The sequence below is a fragment of the Monodon monoceros genome, unplaced genomic scaffold, assembly GCF_005190385.1.
Source record: "Monodon monoceros isolate NGI ecotype Baffin Bay Population unplaced genomic scaffold, NGI_Narwhal_1 Super_Scaffold_18, whole genome shotgun sequence".
Classification (NCBI taxonomy): Eukaryota; Metazoa; Chordata; class Mammalia; order Artiodactyla; family Monodontidae; genus Monodon; species Monodon monoceros.
This window is the reverse complement of record NW_021703774.1, coordinates 74008105-74014682: the sequence shown is the minus strand read 5'-3', so window position 1 is coordinate 74014682 and position 6578 is coordinate 74008105. Positions and strand designations below refer to the sequence as shown.

Genomic DNA, 6578 nt, shown 5'->3' with positions numbered 1-6578 from the left:
GAAGACAAGGAAAGCCTAACAAAGAAGGGAAAAAGGGTGACTCATGATCTAGAAGGCAGGTAACAAAGAACAACCCCCTACACAAATTTTAAAAAAATAAAAACACTTCAGTAAAACAGCAAGTGTCCAGTGACAGCTCCTTAATTCCTGGAGCAGACATTGCATGTGTTTTACACTTGAGTGTTGGCCATGCTCACAAACATCCCTTAAAGTACTGACATTTCCTCTTAACCTGTTACCATATGGCCACTTTATAATCTATAAAAATATGAGGCAAATGACTGAAAAATGGTAGGTGGAATAATTAACACAGTTACTTCTAGAATTATAAGACTTAATCTCCATTTAAAAGATATCATATGGTATATTTAATTTACTGCAACACATATTTTTAAATCTTATAAACTTAAATATTTATGGAATTTAAGTTTGCTTATTGGACCAGTAAAAATAATATAGCAAAATTAGGCAGTTCAGTGTCATTAGGATTTTGAAGAGAAAATAAATCTGAGACTTCTACAAAAATAGAACTGGAGTTCTTTGCTACCAATATTTTCTTCATTATTAGAAGAAAATAGCTCTTAGAAATTATTAAATTGGTGAGATGCATAAAAGGAGTCATCTTTATAAGTATGACATGACAAAAACATTGCCTATGCCATTATATGTCAATTATTAGAATTCTTTAAAGTCTTTTAAAGTGTTTTGTTTTTGTTCTGTTTTCTTTTTTGTTTTTGCTTTTGTTTTTTTACCTAGCACTGAAGACCACAAATTTATCCAGAGCTAAACTTCCCCCAACCCCCTGCCCTGAGTTACATGTCACCAAGAAAGAAAGTTCAAGAACAAAACCCAACCCATGGATGCCATCCCCTGGGATCCTGGAACTAGAAGCTCAGTGACTACCCCACTTTGGAGAGAGGCACAATGGAATATGTTCTGCAAACCAGGATGCCTCTGTCTGCTTGGACTCAGACTGGACCCTGGCCCAGGTCAAGGCCAAGACAAGACTAAGTACCATTATCACAGGGCAGCCACCCGCCCTGACAGCACCCATGCAGACAATTCTGGGAAGCTCTTGAGAACTTTCCCTCTCCCTTTAATGTATTTACCACCTGCTCCACTCATCCTCCCACCACAGGAAAGATCCTTCACCTTTCTATCCAGTCAGAACACTTTATGCTCCCTGCAGGGCACAGAGAGCCTGGTAAGCACCAAGGGGGCAGCTGCACCTCCCTGACGGTTACTCCCAAGGTAGGTGGTTCTAGAACTCAGACTGACTCAAGACCTCACTGGCCAACAAGAGAAACAGGAGGAGTCTGGATGGCAGATGGTCCAGCGGGATTCCTACAAGCACAGGGCATGCCTGGCCTGCACTTGGGGGAGAGCCGAATAAAACACCACCTGAAGATTCTCTACAAGCCTGGGGAGAACAGATTCCAGGTTTCTGAAGTGGCAAGAGGGGCCTCCTCACGAAGACAAAGCTTCCTCCTGTCCTTGGAGGACAGGTCCCGCAGAAGCTGGTTTTGAAGGAGATGTCAAAGGAAAGGAGCAACAGTGGCCTAACCAGTGATCTTGAGTTGAGATGTCTGTAAGTTACTCTCAAATGGTGTAGCAAATCATGTATATGGAGAGAGAGTGAGAAAGCAAGTGTGGGAAAATGTTAACTGTGAGATTAGGTACAGAATAGACAATGTTAGTGTTTCAAAATTTTTGTATATTTAAAAGGTTTTATGTTTTTGTTTTCTTAATGAGTTTTTCGAAGTTAAGTCCCAGGTTCTCTTTGGATGAAAACTCCATATATGAGACACTAGGTTTCTGAAATAAAGGAAGAAAAGAGTGGAGTGGAGGGCAGAAGCCCTGGTGGTTCATCACATTTCCCCTCCCCCACATGGAGGGTGCCTGGCAAATGGAACCCTGAGGAAGATCTTGCATCGCCCTTCTGGCAAACTACCTCTGTTCGGGAAGAGGAAGATTTAGTGCAATTTAGAGCTTTGCTGACATGGAATCGAATCCGGGCCCCAGCAGTGAAACGCCAAATTGTAGCTACCAGGCAACCAGACATAACAAACCTCCATAATTTGGCTTCTCCAGTTGAAAACTGTAAGAGTAAGGTTAGATTTTTGAGAATGGCAGAGCAGAAAAGGAGGCGATTCCCAGCCGCCCGTGGCTGAAGGCAGCTGTGAAAGGCTCCCAGCCCTTGCACCGCTGCTCATCACTTTTCACCTCTCCTGTTCCGGGTGACGTTTGGGCTCTGGGGCCAGGCCGCAAGGTAAGTGGCTGGGTTCCATCCTGGTCTAGCTTTAGCGCTGTGTGCGGCAGAGCCAAGGTCATGCTCTCTTTCTGAACCTCGGTTTCCTTATGTGTCAGGTGCTGACTTGGCTCTCAGAGGCTGATGAGCGATTCCGTCTACTTCCTGATCTCTGAGCTCACTACAGGGGCTCTCCTGATAATGGCACGTGTAAGGACTCCTTTACGTGCCCCTACCAGCTGCAATTCTGGAGCCTGAAATTCGTCTACGTGTCTTTGGGTCGAGCACCCGGTGCCGAGTTGGGTCGGTCTCTTTTGTTCTGTCACGCAAATCAGCATGTTCCGCAAGCGTGCTGAGGTGGGGTAAGCAAGTGAGCTTCACAGGGATAAACTTGTTTCCAGAGACAAAATACGTGCCAGCGTGTAGAGGAGATTTAGGCACCACGTGAGAAGGTGAGGGGATTTCCGAATGTAAAGACAACCTTAACTTGGCTTTGTCCTGTGCCCTTCTTGGTCTGTCTGTGGCCTTGTCTTCAAAGCGACACAGAGCAGACAAAGGAGGGATGGTTGCTAGTGCTGAGTAGGCTTTTGGGCAATAAGGGAACTCCTCCTGTATTTCGGGGAGATAAAAATACAGCTGCACGCGCTACCTCAATCCATCCCACTCGCCCCGTTCTTTGGTGTTTAAACGTGAATGTTAGTTTCAGAAAAAAATGGACGTGTTTCCGCCTGGTTTCGAACCAGGGACCTTTCGCGTGTTAGGCGAACGTGATAACCACTACACTACGGAAACAGATATAGCTCAGACCCCTAATGACACATCTAAGAACTGTATCTCTTGCAACGACTGGCCACAAATATTTTCGAAAGCAAAGGACCCTGGGAGCACAGGCGAGCCCTCAGGTAAGGAAACTGCAGCTCCCGAGAGGCCCTCGTTTAGGGTTCCTCGCCTCCCCCGAAGCGAGGTCCCTGGGGCCCCCACAGTTTCACTTCCCAATCCCGCATCCAACACACAGCTATGCACCGAGTGCAGGGGTCGCCCCCGCGGACTCTCCAGCTTCCGGAAGCCCCAGGAGCCGGGGGTTAGGTGAGCCTGAGCCCCAGGTGACCTCGCATCCCAGCAGCGTGGACACCACCCCTCCAAGGCTGCGGACCCGCGCCTCGGTGGCCCTTTTCACGGCGCAGGCGGTCAGTGCTCTGGGCTCTCGGAAATGATCGATGCTTCGATTCCACCTGCAAAACATAGGACCCTCCCTTCGCTTCCCCCTCGCTGCCTCCCCTCCCTCCCTCTCTCCCCTCCCCTCCTTCCCCTCCCTCCCTCCCCTCCCTCCCCTCCCTCCTCTTCCTCTCCTCCCTCCCCTCTTCTCTGTCGCGCCTGACCCGCGAGCTCCTTCCTCGAAAGCCCTTTCGCAGCAGCGCTTCTTCGGTGTCCTTCCCTGCAAAGGGGCTTGCTCAGGTGCCCCTGTGGCTTATTCTAGTCGTGTAGTTGAAGTCCAGTACTTTAATCACACTTTCACGTTTAGCAGGAACCGTAGCAAAGGCTGACGTCTCAGGTCGTTTGGCTGTTGGAAAAACATCGAACATCAACCCAGGCCTGTATTGACTTCGTTTGAAGACCAGGCCCAGCCGCGGAGGACGCAGGCGCGGTCCACGCCGATCTCACAGTTGTTCATTCCTCCCTCATCGTACTTGACATTCTTCTTGAGGAACAGTTTTGTTTTACCTTTTACAAGGTCTGAAACGTCTTTCATTTGCCTTTTATAATTTTCCAGTTCAACAGGTCATGGAGAGCGAATTTTAACCTAGGAAGACAAAGAGGTAAAGGCGGTTTTGCCAGAAAGCCGGTGTCTGGAGGGGGTTTCGTGTTCACCTCACAGCACACGGCCAGCAGGCAGACGACTTTCTTTTTGCTGAAAGACTTTAATGTAATGTTGTCTGTCTGTGTGTCTGTGTCTCTCTGTCTGGTTTCCTTTAAAAGTAAAGCTTTACAAGTTTGGGGAAGCACGTGTCATTTTCTCCAGTCTTTGTTTTCCTTCTTTCTTATTGTGGCAGTCACCGCGTTTCCTTCACACGTGAGGTTCAAGTGCTGCGACCCCGAGGAAGGCGCGGGCAGCGTGCGCACTGACCCCCAAGCCGCGGGGCTCTGCCTTGTTCCGCGTCGACTCCAAGCGCCGTCGAGGGTGCGACCGGACTGCAGCATCCTCGCCAGCGCTGGAGGGCTGAATCCCCAAAGAGGCGGACTTGAAAATAGCTTTAGATCAGGACATTTCGTGAGGTTTTCCCCCTTTTCCCTCCCCTCCAGGTTCCAGTTTTCACCTCCCACGCGCAGCCAGAGGAACGGATTCGCCGTCTTTCGGTCGCGTCCGGCGCGCTGCCGTCCCACGTGGACAGGACGAGGGGGCGGTCGTCCTTTTCCCGACAGGGGCGGAGGGACAGCGGGTTCCCGAGGGACCACAAACACACACCCGCGCCGCAGGGGCCCGCAAACCCGATCAGGCGGCCCCTGGAGCCTCCCTGCAGCCGCAAGGGAAGGCGCGGGGCTCTAGAGCCGGCGAGAGTAGCACGCTGAGGGCACCCGGCCCCGGCCCTGGCCTCGAGGACTGGCCCGGAAGAGAGACGCAGCCCAGGTAAAAGCGCAAGTGTCGCCCAACACCCCCATCCGAGGTTCAGGGTGAGGGAGCCGAGCGTTACACTGATTTCCCCGCCTTTATCAGGAGAATCGTTTGCCCAAGTCCAGAGTGGCAAAAGGGAGGGACTGTGTAGGCCAACGTCCACCTGGACTGAGAAGCAAACACGAAGTCCTAACTAACTGCATGTGGGGTCTGAGGAAAACGCTGCGTGAGAGACAACTCTTGGTCGGAGCCTTAGGACCTGGAGTTGGCGTCATCTAAAGCGGGAGAACGGCAGGCGCCGCAGGTAGTGAGGGGAAGACCCGGAATCCAGGTCTGGGCGCGCAGCCTTGTTTGAAAGCGTTTTCCGTCCAGCCGTCCCCGATCCTGCATCCGCCGGGAGTCTTTTATGGTGTTGGGGATCCCGGGGTCTCATCCCGCGCGCCTCCCCTCCTGTCTCTACAGCCCCTTCCCCGGCGGCCTGCTCTCCACACGCGGTCGCCTGGCAAAGGCGCGGCTCCAGGGCACTTCTGAGGTGCGGCCCAGACGGGGCAATTCGCTCGGGACTTGCGGCCCCGGCGGGCCTCGCGGGCGCGTCCACTGTCCCGCAGAGCGCTCGGCCTTTCGCGTGGGGCTCCTCTTTTGGAGAAAGCAGGGAGGGAACGTTCTTCGGGTACAGTTCCTTGGAGGGAGGTGCGGCACTCAGAACAGGAGGGCGGGAGACAGCAGACACTCATTATAGGCTTCCTACCATCACTTAACAAAGGGCTTGCGTACAACTGCTGGGTGGTCTCTTGGCTATAATTCGGCGCTTTCACCGCTGCTATCCTGGTTCGATCCCAATGAGGGAAGTTTTTTGTGTGTGTGTGTGGCATCTCAGCACTCAGTAATCTTCACTTCCTCCTCACAAGTGTTATGTGCCCCAAGGCGCAGATGCAGTAGATCTCTGCATTGAATCCTTAAGTCAGTGAGGTCTGGACCCAGGGTCCAAGGCATCTCCCAGGCTGGGAGAAGGGAGGTGTGATGAACAGCCTTGGCAGCCCCTCGCAGGATTCCTATCATCACTTACAAACGCAGAGTGCACAGCTCCCTGGTGGTCTAGTGTCTAGGATTCAGCGCTTTCATCGTCGCAGCCCGGGTTTGATTCCCGGTCAGAGAAGCTCGTTTTTTGAAGTGTCACACGCAGCCGCCTTTACTTCTTCTGCAGAAGTGTGCTGTGCCCCAACGTCCAGATGCATTAAAGTCTTTGCACAGAATTCTGAGGCCATTGAGGTCGGTCTCCAGGGTCCAAGGCAGCTCCCACGCGGGGAGAGGGGAGATGTGATGAGCAGCCTGGGCACTCCCTCGCCTCCACTCCTCCCATCATCTCAGATACCTACAGCCTCACTTTCAGTGTCCATCTAAAGAGAACTTGGGACCTGAGTACCAATTACACCTTAAAAAAACAAACAAACAAAAAAACCTACTTTGAAACCTCCGAAAATTTGCAAGAATAGTAAAAGCATATGTTCACCTAAATGCACCATTTAACATTTCCTCACATTTGCTTTCTAACTCTCTCTCCAATGTACATGACTTGCTACACCATTTGAGAGTAACTTGCAGACATCTCAACTCAAGATCACTGTTTGAGCCGCTGTCGCTCAAAACCAGCTTCTGTGGTACCTGTCCTCCAAGGCCAAGGGGAGATTTTGTCCTGGCAAGGAGGCCCCTCTTGACCTG

The 6578-nt window shown here is 51.3% G+C and overlaps 1 non-coding gene across 1 annotated transcript; it reads right to left on the bottom strand.

The window, feature by feature from the left end:
* Positions 1 to 2967: 2967 nt before the first annotated feature.
* Positions 2968 to 3040, bottom strand: TRNAV-AAC. Its single transcript has one exon. It is a non-coding gene; the product is annotated as a tRNA-Val (tRNA).
* Between the last annotated feature and the right edge of the window lie 3538 nt (positions 3041 to 6578).